At 34.7% G+C, this 17,404-nt stretch overlaps 6 long non-coding RNA genes across 7 annotated transcripts; 2 read left to right on the top strand and 4 right to left on the bottom strand.

The window, feature by feature from the left end:
- The first annotated feature begins 1,218 nt into the window (after positions 1 to 1,218).
- On the top strand, positions 1,219 to 1,603 carry LOC115483710. The gene is made up of 2 exons (XR_003944577.1): positions 1,219 to 1,268; positions 1,326 to 1,603. It is a non-coding gene; the product is annotated as an uncharacterized LOC115483710 (long non-coding RNA).
- Positions 1,604 to 2,177: 574 nt separating this feature from the next.
- LOC115483706 lies at positions 2,178 to 2,528 on the bottom strand. Its single transcript, XR_003944572.1, has 2 exons — positions 2,478 to 2,528; positions 2,178 to 2,417 (listed from the first exon to the last, which is right to left on the bottom strand). It is a non-coding gene; the product is annotated as an uncharacterized LOC115483706 (long non-coding RNA).
- Positions 2,529 to 3,505: 977 nt separating this feature from the next.
- Positions 3,506 to 5,396, bottom strand: LOC115483707. The gene is made up of 2 exons (XR_003944573.1): positions 5,325 to 5,396; positions 3,506 to 3,641 (listed from the first exon to the last, which is right to left on the bottom strand). It is a non-coding gene; the product is annotated as an uncharacterized LOC115483707 (long non-coding RNA).
- A 3,306-nt stretch (positions 5,397 to 8,702) lies between these two features.
- On the top strand, positions 8,703 to 12,132 carry LOC111596934. The gene is made up of 3 exons (XR_003944575.1): positions 8,703 to 8,980; positions 9,101 to 9,138; positions 11,696 to 12,132. It is a non-coding gene; the product is annotated as an uncharacterized LOC111596934 (long non-coding RNA).
- Positions 12,133 to 12,250: 118 nt separating this feature from the next.
- Positions 12,251 to 13,336, bottom strand: LOC115483705. 2 transcript variants are annotated; one of them, XR_003944570.1, is made up of 4 exons: positions 13,322 to 13,336; positions 13,050 to 13,261; positions 12,575 to 12,963; positions 12,251 to 12,424 (listed from the first exon to the last, which is right to left on the bottom strand). It is a non-coding gene; the product is annotated as an uncharacterized LOC115483705 (long non-coding RNA). The 2 variants fall into 2 exon arrangements; XR_003944569.1 differs by having other exon boundaries at positions 12,575 to 13,261.
- A 2,632-nt stretch (positions 13,337 to 15,968) lies between these two features.
- LOC111596933 lies at positions 15,969 to 16,575 on the bottom strand. The gene is made up of 2 exons (XR_003944571.1): positions 16,505 to 16,575; positions 15,969 to 16,444 (listed from the first exon to the last, which is right to left on the bottom strand). It is a non-coding gene; the product is annotated as an uncharacterized LOC111596933 (long non-coding RNA).
- Between the last annotated feature and the right edge of the window lie 829 nt (positions 16,576 to 17,404).

Genomic DNA, 17,404 nt, shown 5'->3' with positions numbered 1-17,404 from the left:
TTCACTTCGTCCCCAAGGCCGTTCTCAGTTCGTGGAGTGATTTGTCTGCTAAATTTTTGTAATAGCAAAGAGATTGAACGGATTTTGTATTGAACAATATCAAATTTTTATTGTCATTAAATTATTCACAGAATTGTAGACTACATAGTTTGATAAGCCAACTACTAAGTTGTTATAAAGGGAACTTGTAATGTTTATAATTCTGAAGTCTGAAGTCTGACTGAAAGTTTTGAAATTTCGCAAGTGGAAAGTTTTAAAAGAACTTCAACCCACCCAGAAATAAATTGCGACATACCTCTGGCTATTATAAAATCTATCCCTGTAATTAATAATTACAAACAAGGTCACGGGGGCAGTTTTGGTGTCGCGCCATTGAAGTAGATAAATGGCATTATTCCTGGCAAATTCCTTTGTAGAATTCAGACTTCAGACCAAGCCTTTTTTCAGTTGAATGAATTATAAACATTACAAGTTCCCTTTATAACAACTTAGTAGTTGGCTTATCAAACTATGTAGGCTACAATTCTGTGAATAATTTCCTGACATTAAAAATTTTATATTGTTCAATACAAAATCCGTTTCTTTTCTCTTCAACGGAAAATGAAAATATATCTGTTATTACTCAATCACATTACTATTACAAGTATTACCCAGACACATCACAGTCAAATTATGCCTTGGTATCCCGCGAAGCGACTGACACGGTTGCATCGCATCGTTAATCGTTTATGGTTGGAACACTAAGGCGGCAATACCTCTGGTTCCCCTGCGAACATCTAACTTTCGATCTTCTCGAACTGCGTCACAAATATGTTTATTGAAAAATTAAAAATATACCACCGTTTTACTGGCAAGCTATATATTATTTTCTTCAATAAAAACACTTTTTTATGCCTAAACAATGTTGCGAAATGTCTTCGGATTTACATAATTTTTAAAAACATGGCACAACACACAAATTGCATATAATTACAATTAAACGGTTTTAGAGACAACAATATATATTGAGGTTCTTGCATTTATACAATGTATGCGTTCATTGGATTATGGGCAATACATCTGTGCAACTCTATGGTTCATAACCATGCCATTTATTTTCATTTAAATGACGTATAAACATTACAACTTCACCTTATAACAACTTAGTAATTGGCTTATAAAACGACGTAGGCGACAATTCTGTGAATGATTTGCTGACTTTAAAAATTTTATATTTATATTATATAACAGGTCTGTATTCGTTTGCCGTTAATGAAAAAAGGAACGGAGTTTGTATTGAACAATATATATTATCATTAAATTATTTACAGAATTGTCGTTTACAGATTTTTATAAACCAACTACTGAGTTGTTATAAAGTGAAGTTGTAATGTTTGTATATGTGGATATAATAATTGTAAGCGTGTGGTGTGGTGTGGTGGTCTAACGATACAACTGGCGTCGCCTCTTGGTCCAGCGATGGTATACGTCTCATGATGACTACGGTGGAGAATGACTTCGTCCCCAAGGCCGATCTCAGTTTGTGGAGTGATATGTCTGGATAATTGCGATAATAGCAATGATATTGACCAATAACGGGTATTAATTTGCCGTTAAAGAAAAACGAAACGGATTTTTTATTGAACAATATAAAATTTTAAACACTTGAATTGGATTTCCTTTATATTTAATATAATTTAATTATTATTTTTTTTTAGATGAGCGCTCCCCTTACATGACTTTCTCAGCTTTGTTTAGTTCGTTATTATCTCAAATTATTTTTTTTTTATTTGGTTTGCGTTGTTTTGTTTTGTTGCAGTTCCCGCGTTGCCGATCCAGCGATGCTGAGTTGCTGCTTACAAATTTTGGGTTGAGTAGTTCGAACCACCGTTGGGCGCCGGTTAGTGTTTCTCGTCTTCACTTGTTTGGTTTTACGAATTAAAGACAAAAGTATTTTCGTCGTGTGCCGTTTTAATGTTCAAATCAAACTAAAACTAAAAATACAAAAAGATTCTTATGTGAAGCTAGCCCTGCCCTATATTTGCTGCACATGGTACGTTGACCGCTACCAAAAGGTTCTTGGAACTCGCTGACTACAACATCGTTGTAATATTATTCTGTACAACGATCAAGTTCGGAACTTGTTTATACACAAAAAGATTATTATTGGCTTATTGCTGGTTGGACGTGTTAACATATATGCGTGCCAGTAAAATTATATTATACCTCCAATTTCTTTGTGACGCAGATCGAGAGGATCGAAACTTAGATGTCCGCATAATGTAAGCGTAATTTAACTGTGATGTGTCTGGTTAATTTTTTTAATAGCATTGAGATTTAGTAATAACATGTCTTTTGCCGTGAAAGAAAAAGAAACGGATTTTGTATTGAACAATATAAAATTTTTTAAGTCAGCAAATCATTCACAGAATTGTCGCCTACGTAGTTTTATAGGCCAATTACTAAGTTGTTATAAGGTGAAGTTGTAATGTTTATACCTCACTTAAGTGAAAATAAATGGCATGGTTATGAACCATAGAGTTGCACAGATGTATTGCCCATAATCCAATGAACGCATAAATTGTATAAATGCAAGAGCCTCAATATATATTGTTGTCTCTAAAAACGTTTAATTGTAATTATATGCAATTTGTGTGTTGTGCCATGTTATTAAAAATTATGTAAATCCGAAAACAATTCGCAACATTGTTTAGGCATAAAAAAGTGTTTTTATTGAAGAAAGTAATATATAGCTTGCCAGTAAAACGGTGGTATATTTTTAATTTCTTTCAATAAACATATTTGTGACGCAGTTCGAGAGGATCGAAAGGTAGATGTGCGCAGGCGAACCAGAGGTATTGCCGCCCTAGTGTTCCAACCATAAACGATAAACGATTCAATGCAACCGTGTCAGTCGCTTCGCGGGATACCAAGGTATAATTTGACTGTGATGTGTCTGGGTAATACTTGTAATAGTAATGTGATTGAGTAATAACAGATATATTTTCATTTACCGTTAAAGAGAAAAGAAACGGATTTTGTATTGAACAATATAAAATTATTATTGTCAGTAAATTATTCACAGAATTGTAGCCTACATAGTTTGTGAGCCAACTACTAAGTTGTTATAAAGGGAACTTGTAATGTTTATAATCCATTCAAGTGAAAAAAGGCTTGGTCTGAAGTCTGACTGCCCCTGTGACCTTGTTTGTAATTATTAATTACAGGGATAGATTTTATAATAGCGAGAGGTATATCGCAATTTATTTCTGGGTGGGTTGAAGTTCTTTTAAAACTTTCAACTTGCGAAATTTCACTACACAAGTTTTCTCTCTAATAATTGTCATGGGATAATAAAAGGTCTGTATTCATTTGCCGTTGAAGAAAAAAGGAACGGAGTTTGTATTGAACAATATATATTATCATTAAATTATTTACAGAATTGTCGTTTACAGATTTTTATAAACCAACTACTGAGTTGTTATAAAGAGAAGTTGTAATGTTTGTATATGTGGATATAATTGTAAGCGTGAATCAAGTGGTGGTCCAACGATACAACTGGCGTCGCCTCTTGGTCCAGTGATGGTCTACGTCTTATGCTTACGGTGGAGAACTTCACTTCGTCCCCAAGGCCGTTCTCAGTTCGTGGAGTGATTTGTCTGCTTAATTTTTGTAATAGCAAAGAGATTGAACGGATTTTGTATTGAACAATATCAAATTTTTATTGTCATCAAATTATTCACAGAATTGTAGACTACATAGTTTGATAAGCCAACTACTAAGTTGTTATAAAGGGAACTTGTAATGTTTATAATTCATTCATGTGAAAAAAGGCTTGGTCTGAAGTCTGACTGAAATTTTTGAAATTTCGCAAGTGGAAAGTTTTAAAAGAACTTCAACCCACCCAGAAATAAATTGCGACATACCTCTGGCTATTATAAAATCTATCCCTGTAATTAATAATTACAAACAAGGTCACGGGGGCAGTTTTGGTGTCGCGCCATTGAAGTAGAATAAATGGCATTATTCCTGGCAAATTCCTTTGTAGAATTCAGACTTCAGACCAAGCCTTTTTTTCACTAGAATGAATTTTAAACATTGCAAGTTCCCTTTTTAACAACTTAGTAGTTGGCTTATCAAACTATGTCAGCTACAATTCTGTGAATAATTTCCTGACATTAAAAATTTTATATTGTTCAATACAAAATCCGTTTCTTTTCTCTTTAACGGTAAATGAAAATATATCTGTTATTACTCAATCACATTACTATTACAAGAATTACCCAGACACATCACAGTCAAATTATACCTTGGTATCCCGCGAAGCGACTGACACGGTTGCATCGCATCGTTAATCGTTTATGGTTGGAACACTACGGCGGCAATACCTCTGGTTCCCCTGCGAGCATCTAACTTTCGATCTTCCCGAACTGCGTCACAAATATGTTTATTGAAAGAAATTAAAAATATACCACCGTTTTACTGGCAAGCTATATATTATTTTCTTCAATAAAAACACTTTTTTATGCCTAAACAATGTTGCGAAATGTCTTCGGATTTACATAATTTTTAAAAACATGGCACACAAATTGCATATAATTACAATTAAACGGTTTTAGAGACAACAATATATATTGAGGTTCTTGCATTTATACAATGTATGCGTTCATTGGATTATGGGCAATACATCTGTGCAACTCTATGGTTCATAACCATGCCATTTATTTTCACTTAAGTGAGGTATAAACATTACAACTTCACCTTATAATAACTTAGTAATTGGCTTATAAAACTATGTAGACGACAATTCTGTGAATGATTTGCTGACTTTAAAAATTTTATATTTATATTATATAACAGGTCTGTATTCGTTTGCCGTTAATGAAAAAAGGAACGGAGTGTGTATTGAACAATATATATTATCATTAAATTATTTACAGAATTGTCGTTTACAGATTTTTATAAACCAACTACTGAGTTGTTATAAAGTGAAGTTGTAATATTTGTATATGTGGATATAATAATTGTAAGCGTGAATAAAGTGGTGGTCTAACGATACAACTGGCGTCGCCTCTTGGTCCAGCGATGGTATACGTCTCATGATGACTACGGTGGAGAATGACTTCGTCCCCAAGGCCGATCTCAGTTTGTGGAGTGATATGTCTGGATAATTGCGATAATAGCAATGATATTGACCAATAACGGGTATTAATTTGCCGTTAAAGAAAAACGAAACGGATTTTTTATTGAACAATATAAAATTTTAAACACTTGAATTGGATTTACTTTATATTTAATATAATTTAATTATTATTATTTTTTTTTTAGATGAGCACTCTCCTTACATGACTTTCTCAGCTTTGTTTAGTTCGTTATTATCTCAAATTATTTTTTTTTTATTTGGTTTGCGTTGTTTTGTTTTGTTGCAGTTCCCGCGTTGCCGATCCAGCGATGCTGAGTTGCTGCTTACAAATTTTGGGTTGAGTAGTTCGAACCACCGTTGGGCGCCGGTTAGTGTTTCTCGTCTTCACTTGTTTGGTTTTACGAAATAAAGACAAAGGTATTTTCGTCGTGTGCCGCTTTAATGTTCAAATCAAACTAAAACTAAAAATACCAAGATTCTTATGTGAAGCTAGCCCTGCCCTATATTCGCTGACTCAGCGATTTGGCCAAACGGATCATGTGGTTTGCACATGGTACGTTGACCGCTACCAAAAGGTTCTTGGAACTCTCTGACTACAACATCGTTGTAATATTATTCTGTACAACGATCAAGTTCGGAACTTGTTTATGCAGAAAAAGATTATTATTGGCTTATTGCTGGACGTGTTAACATATATGCGTGCCACAAAAATTATATTATACCTCCAATTTCTTTGTGACGCAGATCGAGAGGATCGAAACTTAGATGTCCGCATAATGTAAGCGTAATTTAACTGTGATGTGTCTGGTTAATTTTTGTAATAGCATTGAGATTTAGTAATAACATGTCTTTTGCCGTGAAAGAAAAAGAAACGGATTTTGTATTGAACAATATAAAATTTTTTAAGTCAGCAAATCATTCACAGAATTGTCGCCTACATAGTTTAATAAGCCAATTACTAAGTTGTTATAAGGTGAAGTTGTAATGTTTATACCTCACTTAAGTAAAAATAAATGGCATGGTTATGAACCATAGAGTTGCACAGATGTATTGCCCATAATCCAATGAACGCATACATTGTATAAATGCAAGAACCTCAATATATATTGTTGTCTCTAAAAACGTTTAATTGTAATTATATGCAATTTGTGTGTTGTGCCATGTTATTAAAAATTATGTAAATCCGAAAACAATTCGCAACATTGTTTAGGCATAAAAAAGTGTTTTTATTGAAGAAAGTAATAAATAGCTTGCCAGGAAAACGGTGGTATATTTTTAATTTCTTTCAATAAACATATTTGTGACGCAGTTCGAGAGGATCGAAAGGTAGATGTGCGCAGGCGAACCAGAGGTATTGCCGCCCTAGTGTAACAACCATAAACGATAAACGATCCAATGCAACCGTGTCAGTCGCTTCACGGGATACCAAGGTATAATTAGACTGTGATGTGTCTGGGTAATTCTTGTAATAGTAATGTGATTGAGTAATAACAGATATATTTTCATTTACCGTTAAAGAGAAAAGAAACGGATTTTGTATTGAACAATATAAAATTTTTAATGTCAGGAAATTATTCACAGAATTGTAGACTACATAGTTTGATAAGCCAACTACTAAGTTGTTATAAAGGGAACTTGTAATGTTTATAATTCATTCAAGTGAAAAAAGGTAGCTCGAACCACCGTTGGGCGCCGGTTAGTGTTTCTCGTGTTCACTTGTTTAGTTTTACGAAATAAAGACAAAAGTATTTCCAATTTCTTTGTGACGCAGATCGAGAGGATCGAAACTTAGATGTCCGCATAACTTAAGCGTAATTTAACTGTGATGTGTCAGGTTAATTTTTGTAATAGCATTGAGATTTTGTAATAACATGTCTTTTGCCGTGAAAGAAAAAGAAGCTGATGTATTGAACAATATAAAATTTTCAGCAAATCATTCACAGAATTGTCGCCTACATAGTTTAATAAGCCAATTACTAAGTTGTTATAAGGTGAAGTTGTAATGTTTATACCTCACTTAAGTGAAAATAAATGGCATGGTTATGAACCATAGAGTTGCACAGATGTATTGCCCATAATCCAATGAACGCATACATTGTATAAATGCAAGAGCCTCAATATATATTGTTGTCTCAAAAAACGTTTAATTGTAATTATATTTAATTTGTGTGTTGTGCCATGTTTTTAAAAATTATGTAAATCCGAAAACATTTCGCAACATTGTTTAGGCATAAAAAAGTGTTTTTATTGAAGAAAGTAATATATAGCTTGCCAATAAAACGGTGGTATATATTTAATTTCTTTCAATAAACATATTTGTGACGCAGTTCGAGAGGATCGAAAGGTAGATGTGCGCAGGCGAACCAGAGGTATTGCCGCCCTAGTGTTCCAACCATAAACGATAAACGATCCAATGCAACCGTGTCTGTCGCTTCGCGGGATACCAAGGTATAATTTGACTGTGATGTGTCTGGGTAATTCTTGTAATAGTAATGTGATTGAGTAATAACAGATATATTTTCATTTACCGTTAAAGAGAAAAGAAACGGATTTTGTATTGAACAATATAAAATTATTAATGTCAGTAAATTATTCACAGAATTGTAGCCTACATAGTTTGTGAGCCAACTACTAAGTTGTTATAAAGGGAACTTGTAATGTTTATAATTCATTCAAGTGAAAAAAGGCTTGGTCTGAAGTCTGACTGCCCCTGTGACCTTGTTTGTAATTATTAATTACAGGGATAGATTTTATAATAGCGAGAGGTATATCGCAATTTATTTCTGGGTGGGTTGAAGTTCTTTTAAAACTTTCCACTTGCGAAATTTCAATACACAAGTTTTCTCTTTAATAATTGTCATGGGATAATAAAAGGTCTGTATTCATTTGCCGTTGAAGAAAAAAGGAACGGAGTTTGTATTGAACAATATATATTATCATTAAATTATTTACAGAATTGTCGTTTACAGATTTTTATAAACTACTGAGTTGTTATAAAGAGAAGTTGTAATATTTGTATATGTGGATATAATTGTAAGCGTGAATCAAGTGGTGGTCCAACGATACAACTGGCGTCGCTTCTTGGTCCAGTGATGGTCTACGTCTTATGCTTACGGTGGAGAACTTCACTTCGTCCCCAAGGCCGTTCTCAGTTCGTGGAGTGATTTGTCTGCCTAATTTTTGTAATAGCAAAGAGATTGAACGGATTTTGTATTGAACAATATCAAATTTTTATTGTCATTAAATTATTCACAGAATTGTAGACTACATAGTTTGATAAGCCAACTACTAAGTTGTTATAAAGGGAACTTGTAATGTTTATAATTCATTCAAGTGAAAAAAGGCTTGGTCTGAAGTCTGACTGAAATTTTTGAAATTTCGCAAGTGGAAAGTTTTAAAAGAACTTCAACCCACCCAGAAATAAATTGCGACATACCTCTGGCTATTATAAAATCTATCCCTGTAATTAATAATTACAAACAAGGTCACGGGGGCAGTTTTGGTGTCGCGCCATTGGCAAATTCCTTTGTAGAATTCAGACTTCAGACCAAGCCTTTTTTTCACTTGAATGAATTTTAAACATTGCAAGTTCCCTTTATAACAACTTAGTAGTTGGCTTATCAAACTATGTAGGCTACAATTCTGTGAATAATTTCCTGACATTAAAAATTTTATATTGTTCAATACAAAATCCGTTATAAAGTGAAGTTGTAATGTTTGTATATGTGGATATAATAATTGTAAGCGTGAATAAAGTGGTGGTCTAACGATACAACTGGCGTCGCCTCTTGGTCCAGCGATGGTATAAGTCTCATGATGACTACGGTGGAGAATGACTTCGTCCCCAAGGCCGATGAGGTATAAACATTACAACTTCACCTTATAATAACTTGGTAATTGGCTTATAAAACTATGTAGGCGACAATTCTGTGAATGATTTGCTGACTTTAAAAATTTTATATTTATATTATATAACAGGTCTGTATTCGTTTGCCGTTGAAGAAAAAAGGAACGGAGTTTGTATTGAACAATATATATTATCATTAAATTATTTACAGAATTGTCGTTTACAGATTTTTATAAACCAACTACTAAGTTGTTATAAAGTGAAGTTGTAATGTTTGTATATGTGGATATAATAATTGTAAGCGTGAATAAAGTGGTGGTCTAACGATACAACTGGCGTCGCCTCTTGGTCCAGCGATGGTATAAGTCTCATGATGACTACGGTGGAGAATGACTTCGTCCCCAAGGCCGACGTCAGTTTGTGGAGTGATTTGTCTGGATAATTGCGATAATAGCAATGATATTGACCAATAACGGGTATTCATTTGCCGTTAAAGAAAAACGAAACCGATTTTTTATTGAACAATATAAAATTTTAAACACTTGAATTGGATTTACTTTATATTTAATATAATTTAATTATTATTATTTTTTTTTTAGATGAGCACTCTCCTTACATGACTTTCTCAGCTTTGTTTAGTTCGTTATTATCTCAAATTATTTTTTTTTTATTTGGTTTGCGTTGTTTTGTTTTGTTGCAGTTCCCGCGTTGCCGATCCAGCGATGCTGAGTTGCTGCTTACAAATTTTGGGTTGAGTAGTTCGAACCACCGTTGGTCGCCGGTTAGTGTTTCTCGTCTTCACTTGTTTGGTTTTACGAATTAAAGACAAAAGTATTTTCGTCGTGTGCCGTTTTAATGTTCAAATCAAACTAAAACTAAAAATACAAAAAGATTCTTATGTGAAGCTAGCCCTGCCCTATATTTGCTGACACAGCGATTTGGCCAAACGGATCATGTGGTTCAACATCGTTGTAGTATTATTCTGTGCAACGATCAAGTTCGGAACTTGTTTATACACAAAAAGATTATTATTGGCTTATTGCTGGTTGGACGTGTTAACATATATGCGTGCCAGCAAAATTATAGTATACTTCCTATTTCTTTGTGATGCAGATCGATAGGTTCGAAACTTAGATGTTCGCATAATGTAAGCGTAAATTAACTGTAATGTGTCTGGTTAATTTTTGTAATAGCATTGAGATTTAGTAATAACAGGTCTGTATTCTTGTGCCGTGAAAGAAAAAGAAACGGATTTTGTATTGAACAATATAAAATTTTTTATGTCAGCAAATTATTCACAGAATTGTAGCCTACATAGTTTGATAAGCCAACTATTGAGTTGTTATAAAGTGAAGATGTAATGTTTGTATATGTGGATATAATTGTAAGCGTGAATCAAGTGGTGGTCCAACGATACAACTGGCGTCGCCTCTTGGTCCAGTGATGGTCTACGCCTTATGCTTACGGTGGAGAGCTTCACTTCGTCCCCAAGGCCGATCTCAGTTCGAGGAGTGATTTGTCTGGATAATTGCGATAATAGCAATGATATTGAGCAATAATGGGTCTGTATTCATTTGCCGTTAAAGAAAAAAGAAACGGATTTTTTATTGAACAATATAAAATTTTAAACACTTGAATTGCATTTACTTTATATTTCTCAGCTTTGTTTATTTTGTTATCTTTAATTATTATTTTTATTTTGTTTGTGTTGTATTGATTTGTTGCAGTTCCCGCGATGCCGATCCAGCGATGCTGAGTTGTTGCTTACAAATTTTGGGTTGAGTAGTTCGAACCACCGTTGGGCCAGTTAATGTTTCTCTTCACTTGTTTAGTTTTACGAAATAAAGACAACGGTATTTTCGTCGTGTGCCGTTTTAATGTTCAAATCAAACTAAAACTAAAAATACCAAAAGATTCTTATGTGAAGCTTGCCCTGCCCTATATTTGCTGACACAGCGATTTGGCCAAGCGGATCATGTGGTTCAACATCGTTGTAGTATTATTCTGTGCAACGATCAAGTTCGGAACTTGTTTATACACAAAAAGATTATTATTGGCTTATTGCTGGTTGGACGTGTTAACTTATATGCGTGCCAGTAAAATTATAGTATACTTCCAATTTCTTTGTGATGCAGATCGATGTAAGCGTAATTTAACTGTGATGTGTCTGGCTAATTTTTGTAATAGCATTGAGATTTAGTAATAACAGGTCTGTATTCTTTTGCCGTTAAAGAAAAAGAAACGGATGCTTTATTGAACAATATAAAATTTTTAATGTCAGCAAATTATTCACAGAATTGTAGCCTACGTAGTTTGATGAGCCAACTACTAAGTTGTTATAAAGGGAACTTGTAATGTTTATGATTCATTCAAGTGAAAAAAAGTCTTGGTCTGAATTCTAAAAAGGAATTTGCAGGAATAATGCCATTTATTCTACTTCAATGGCGCTACACCAAAACTGCCCCTGTGACCTTGTTTGTAATTATTGATTGCAGGGATAGATTTTATAACAGCGAGAGGTATGTCGCAATTTATTTCTGGGTGGGTTTAAATTCTATTAAAACTTTCCACTTGCGAAATTTCTGTACACATGTTATCTATTTTAATTGTCATGGGATAATAACAGGTCTGTATTCGTTTGCCGTTGAAGAAAAAAGGAGCGGAGTTTGTATTGAACAATATATATATTATTATCATTAAATTATTTACAGAATTGCCGTTTACAGATTTTTATAAACCAACTACTGAGTTGTTATAAAGTGAAGTTGTAATGTTTGTATATGTGGATATAATAATTGTAAGCGTGAATAAAGTGGTGGTCTAACGATACAACTGGCGTCACCGCTTGGTCCAATGATGGTCTACGTCTTTTGATTACGGTGGAGAACTTCACTTCGTCCCCAAGGCCGTTCTCAGTTCGTGGAGTGATTTGTCTGCTTAATTTTTGTTATAGCAAAGAGATTGAGCAGTAACGGGTCTGCATTCATTTGCCGTTAAAGAAAAAAAGGAACGAATTTTGTATTGAACGGCAAGGCTTAGCCAGAACGATGGGAATGGTGTAAACTGTCTCCTTTGAATTCCTCATATTGTGACTGGTTTGGCTCTAATTCCATATATATACATGTGTTGTTAAGGTACTAAATTTGATTGTGCAGGTTCTACACTTTTAAAATATAATAAAAAAAAAAAAAAAAAATTAAATTACATATTTTTGAGAGCCAACTACTGAGTTGTTATAAAGTAAAGTTGTAATGTTTGTACATGTGGATATAATTGTAAGCGTGAATCAATTGGTGGTCTAACGGTACAACTGGTGTCGCCTCTTGGTCCAGCGATGGTATACGTCTCATGATGATTAAGGTGGAGAACGACTTCGACCCAAGGCCGATCTCAGTTCGTGGAGTGATTTGTCTGGATAATTGCGATAATACCAATGATATTGAGCAATAACGGGTCTGTATTCATTTGCCGTTAAAGAAAAGAAAGAAAAAGAAAAGGATTTTTTATTGAACAATATAAAATTTTAAACACTTGAATTGGATTTACTTTATATTTAATATAATTTAATTATTATTATTTTTTTTTTAGATGAGCACTCCCCTTACATGACTTTCTCAGCTTTGTTTATTTCGTTATTATCTTAAATTATTTTTTTTTTATTTGGTTTGCGTTGTTTTGTTTTGTTGCAGTTCCCGCGTTGCCGATCCAGCGATGCTGAGTTGCTGCTTACAAATTTTGGGTTGAGTAGTTCGAACCACCGTTGGGCGCCGGTTAGTGTTTCTCGTCTTCACTTGTTTGGTTTTACGAATTAAAGACAAAAGTATTTTCGTCGTGTGCCGTTTTAATGTTCAAATCAAACTAAAACTAAAAATACAAAAAGATTCTTATGTGAAGCTAGCCCTGCCCTATATTTGCTGACACAGCGATTTGGCCAAACGGATCATGTGGTTCAACATCGTTGTAGTATTATTCTGTGCAACGATCAAGTTCGGAACTTGTTTATACACAAAAAGATTATTATTGGCTTATTGCTGGTTGGACGTGTTAACATATATGCGTGCCAGTAAAATTATATTATACCTCCAATTTCTTTGTGACGCAGATCGAGAGGATCGAAACTTAGATGTCCGCATAATGTAAGCGTAATTTAACTGTGATGTGTCTGGTTAATTTTTGTAATAGCATTGAGATTTAGTAATAACATGTCTTTTGCCGTGAAAGAAAAAGAAACGGATTTTGTATTGAACAATATAAAATTTTTTAAGTCAGCAAATCATTCACAGAATTGTCGCCTACGTCGTTGTATAAGCCAATTACTAAGTTGTTATAAGGTGAAGTTGTAATGTTTATACCTCACTTAAGTGAAAATAAATGGCATGGTTATGAACCATAGAGTTGCACAGATGAATTGTCCATAATCCAATGAACGCATGCATTGCATAAGTTACCCTCACAGTCATACATTGTTATTTCTAAGTACGCAACACATGATCATAAGTATTTGGTTGCCCTCAGCAACAAAGTAGTATTCTTGTAAACAATGCTGATCCGCTGCCAAGAGTTCTGCTCACAGCAACTGAAATCGGACACCCGTGCTGCTTGCGCAAGAATGCTGAGTCGGCATGCCGACTCTAGCGTATGGCGTGATGCATTGGCTTCACAGGACAAACTTAAGCTTGAACATTTCTGTAGCTTTTAGTCTCAATCTAGATCATTATAAGACGAGCGAATGATTAAACTCCGGCATTGCCGTCAATAAACATTATTAGTGTTATCAATCATAGTTGACCACGTCCAAGACGGGCAACTGGGAAAGTTCCCACAACCTAATCACATTGTTCCAATAGTCACCTGTTGGATTCATCACCACCTCACAAAGAGAAGAAGTCACCACCGTCCGATCAACCACACATCGTCGCCAGACAACGAAGTTACGACGGAAGACTTAATTGGCGCCCAACCCATAAATAGGAACCCATACCATGTAAGTTCATAAGTGATTTCAGTTTTGAAGAAATTATTCACGAACGCCACGTACCGATACGTGTGATTTTTATAAAGAACAGTGTAAAGTAAAGTAAATATTGCTACTTTCTTCTGCCAGCATTTCATTCCTTTAAATCATTGCATACTTTTATAAAAATTGTTGTTTTTACAAAAATTGTTGCATACTTTTACCAGCGTTCCTTGTCAATAAAGCATTGCATACCTTAAACGAATAATTATAGAATACTTTCGGCAGTATTATATTTTTTGCTGCATACCCTTAACCATTTTTATAATAAATATTGCATACCCAGTTTCCGTTATTGCCTCAGTTTTACCTGCTGATCTTTCTCGATCGGCCTAAGTTTTGAAAAGTGCCAACCATAAGCCAATGAGTTGGAATTATAGGGAGGTAAAAGTCGAATATAATAGTGACGATAGCTGGGAGGGGGAAATCAATTGCTCAGCAGATCCTGCTCCTGCAGATACCGTTGTAACTGAAGAAATGGAGCCGGGTCAAGTTCAGACTCTCATTGAGGGTGCCATCAAGCAAGCTTTAGCGCAACAACAAAATCAGTTTCAAGTACAATTAACCGCTTTAACTTCACAAGTACAGAGATTGCAGGTGAAAGCGCCGCAAGTCGCCACATACGAGAAAATATCCGTTGATCCTAACGCCAAATGCGATATTCCCTCAGACATTATTAAATCTGTGCCGGATTTCTCCGCTACCAAAAGGTTCTTGGAACTCGCTGACTACAACATCGTTGTAATATTATTCTGTGCAACGATCAAGTTCGGAACTTGCTTATGCACAAAAAGATTATTATTGGCTTATTGCTGGTTGGACGTGTTAACTTATATGCGTGCCAGTAAAATTATAGTATACTTCCAATTTCTTTGTGACGCAGATCGAGAGGATCGAAACTTAGATGTTCGCATAATGTAACCGGAATTTAACTGTGATGTTTCTGGCTAATTTTTGTAATAGCATTGAGATTTAGTAATAACAGGTCTGTATTCTTTTGCCGTTAAAGAAAAAAGAAACGGATTTTTTATTGAACAATATAAAATTTTTAATGTGAGCAAATTATTCACAGTATTGTCGCCTACATAGTTTGATAAGCCAACTACTGAGTTGTTATAAAGTGAAGCTGTAATGTTTGTATATGTGGATATAATTGTAAGCGTGAATCAAGTGGTGGTCCAACGATACAACTGGCGGTGCCGCTTGGTCCAGTGGTGGTCTACGTCTTTTGATTACGGTGGAGAACTTCACTTCGTCCCCAAGGCCGTTCTCAGTTCGTGGAGTGATTTGTCTGCTTAATTTTGGTTATAGCAAAGAGATTGAGCAGTAACGGGTCTGCATTCATTTGCCGTTAAAGAAAAAAAGGATCGGATTTTGTATTGAACAATATCAAATTTTTATTGTCATTAAATTACATATTTTTGAGAGCCAACTACTGAGTTGTTATAAAGTAAAGTTGTAATGTTTGTACATGTGGATATAATAATTGTAAGCGTGAATCAATTGGTGGTCTAACGGTACAACTGGTGTCGCCTCTTGGTCCAGCGATGGTATAAGTCTCATGATGATTAAGATGGAGAACGACTTCGACCCAAGGCCGATCTCAGTTCGTGGAGTGATTTGTCTGGATAATTGCGATAATAGCAATGATATTGACCAATAACGGGTATTAATTTGCCGTTAAAGAAAAACGAAACGGATTTTTTATTGAACAATATAAAATTTTAAACACTTGAATTGGATTTACTTTATATTTAATATATTTTAATTATCATTTTTTTTTTTTTAGATGAGCACTCCACTTACATGACTTTCTCAGCTTTGTTTATTTTGTTATTATCTTAAATTATTATTTGTAATTTGTTTGTGTTGTTTTGTTTTGTTGCAGTTCCCGCGATGCCGATCCAGCGATGCTGAGTTGCTGCTTACAAATTTTGGGTTGAGTAGTTCGAACCACCGTTGGGCGCCAGTTAATGTTTCTCGTCTTCACTTGTTTAGTTTTACGAAATAAAGACAAAGGTATTTTCATCGTGTGCCGTTTTAATGTTCAAATCAAAGTAAAACTAAAAATACCAAGATTCTTATGTGAAGCTAGCCCTGCCCTATATTCGCTGACTCAGCGATTTGGCCAAACGGATCATGTGGTTCAACATCGTTGTAGTATTATTCTATGCAACGATCAAGTTCGGAACTTGTTTATACACAAAAAGATTATTATTGGCTTATTGCTGGTTGGACGTGTTAACTTATATGCGTGCCAGTAAAATTATAGTATACTTCCAATTTCTTTGTGATGCAGATCGATGTAAGCGTAATTTAACTGTGATGTGTCTGGTTAATTTTTGTAATAGCATTGAGATTTAGTAATAACATGTCTTTTGCCGTGAAAGAAAAAGAAACGGATTTTGTATTGAACAATGTAAAATTTTTAATGTCAGCAAATCATTCACAGAATTGTCGCCTACATAGTTTTATAAGCCAATTACTAAGTTATTATAAGGTAAAGTTGTAATGTTTATACCTCACTTAAGTGAAAATAAATGGCATGGTTATGAACCATAGAGTTGCACAGATGAATTGTCCATAATCCAATGAACGCATGCATTGCATAAGTTACCCTCACAGTCATACATTGTTATTTCTAAGTACGCAACACATGATCATAAGTATTTGGTTGCCCTCAGCAACAAAGTAGTATTCTTGTAAACAATGCTGATCCGCTGCCAAGAGTTCTGCTCACAGCAACTGAAATCGGACACCCGTGCTGCTTGCGCAAGAATGCTGAGTCGGCATGCCGACTCTAGCGTATGGCGTGATGCATTGGCTTCACAGGACAAACTTAAGCTTGAACATTTCTGTAGCTTTTAGTCTCAATCTAGATCATTATAAGACGAGCGAATGATTAAACTCCGGCATTGCCGTCAATAAACATTATTAGTGTTATCAATCATAGTTGACCACGTCCAAGACGGGCAACTGGGAAAGTTCCCACAACCTAATCACATTGTTCCAATAGTCACCTGTTGGATTCATCACCACCTCACAAAGAGAAGAAGTCACCACCGTCCGATCAACCACACATCGTCGCCAGACAACGAAGTTACGACGGAAGACTTAATTGGCGCCCAACCCATAAATAGGAACCCATACCATGTAAGTTCATAAGTGATTTCAGTTTTGAAGAAATTATTCACGAACGCCACGTACCGACGTGTGATTTTTATAAAGAACAGTGTAAAGTAAAGTAAATATTGCTGCTTTCTTCTGCCAGCATTTCATTCCTTTAAATCATTGCATACTTTTATAAAAATTGTTGCATACTTTTACAAAAATTGTTGCATACTTTTACCAGCGTTCCTTGTCAATAAAGCATTGCATACCTTAAACGAATAATTATAGAATACTTTCGGCAGTATTATAT

This window comes from Drosophila hydei, unplaced genomic scaffold, assembly GCF_003285905.1.
Source record: "Drosophila hydei strain 15085-1641.00,03,60 unplaced genomic scaffold, DhydRS2 tig00008140-arrow-arrow-pilon, whole genome shotgun sequence".
In the NCBI taxonomy this organism is placed as follows: domain Eukaryota; kingdom Metazoa; phylum Arthropoda; class Insecta; order Diptera; family Drosophilidae; genus Drosophila; species Drosophila hydei.
The sequence above is the reverse complement of the archived record's forward strand: the minus strand, read 5'-3'. Positions and strand labels throughout refer to the sequence as shown.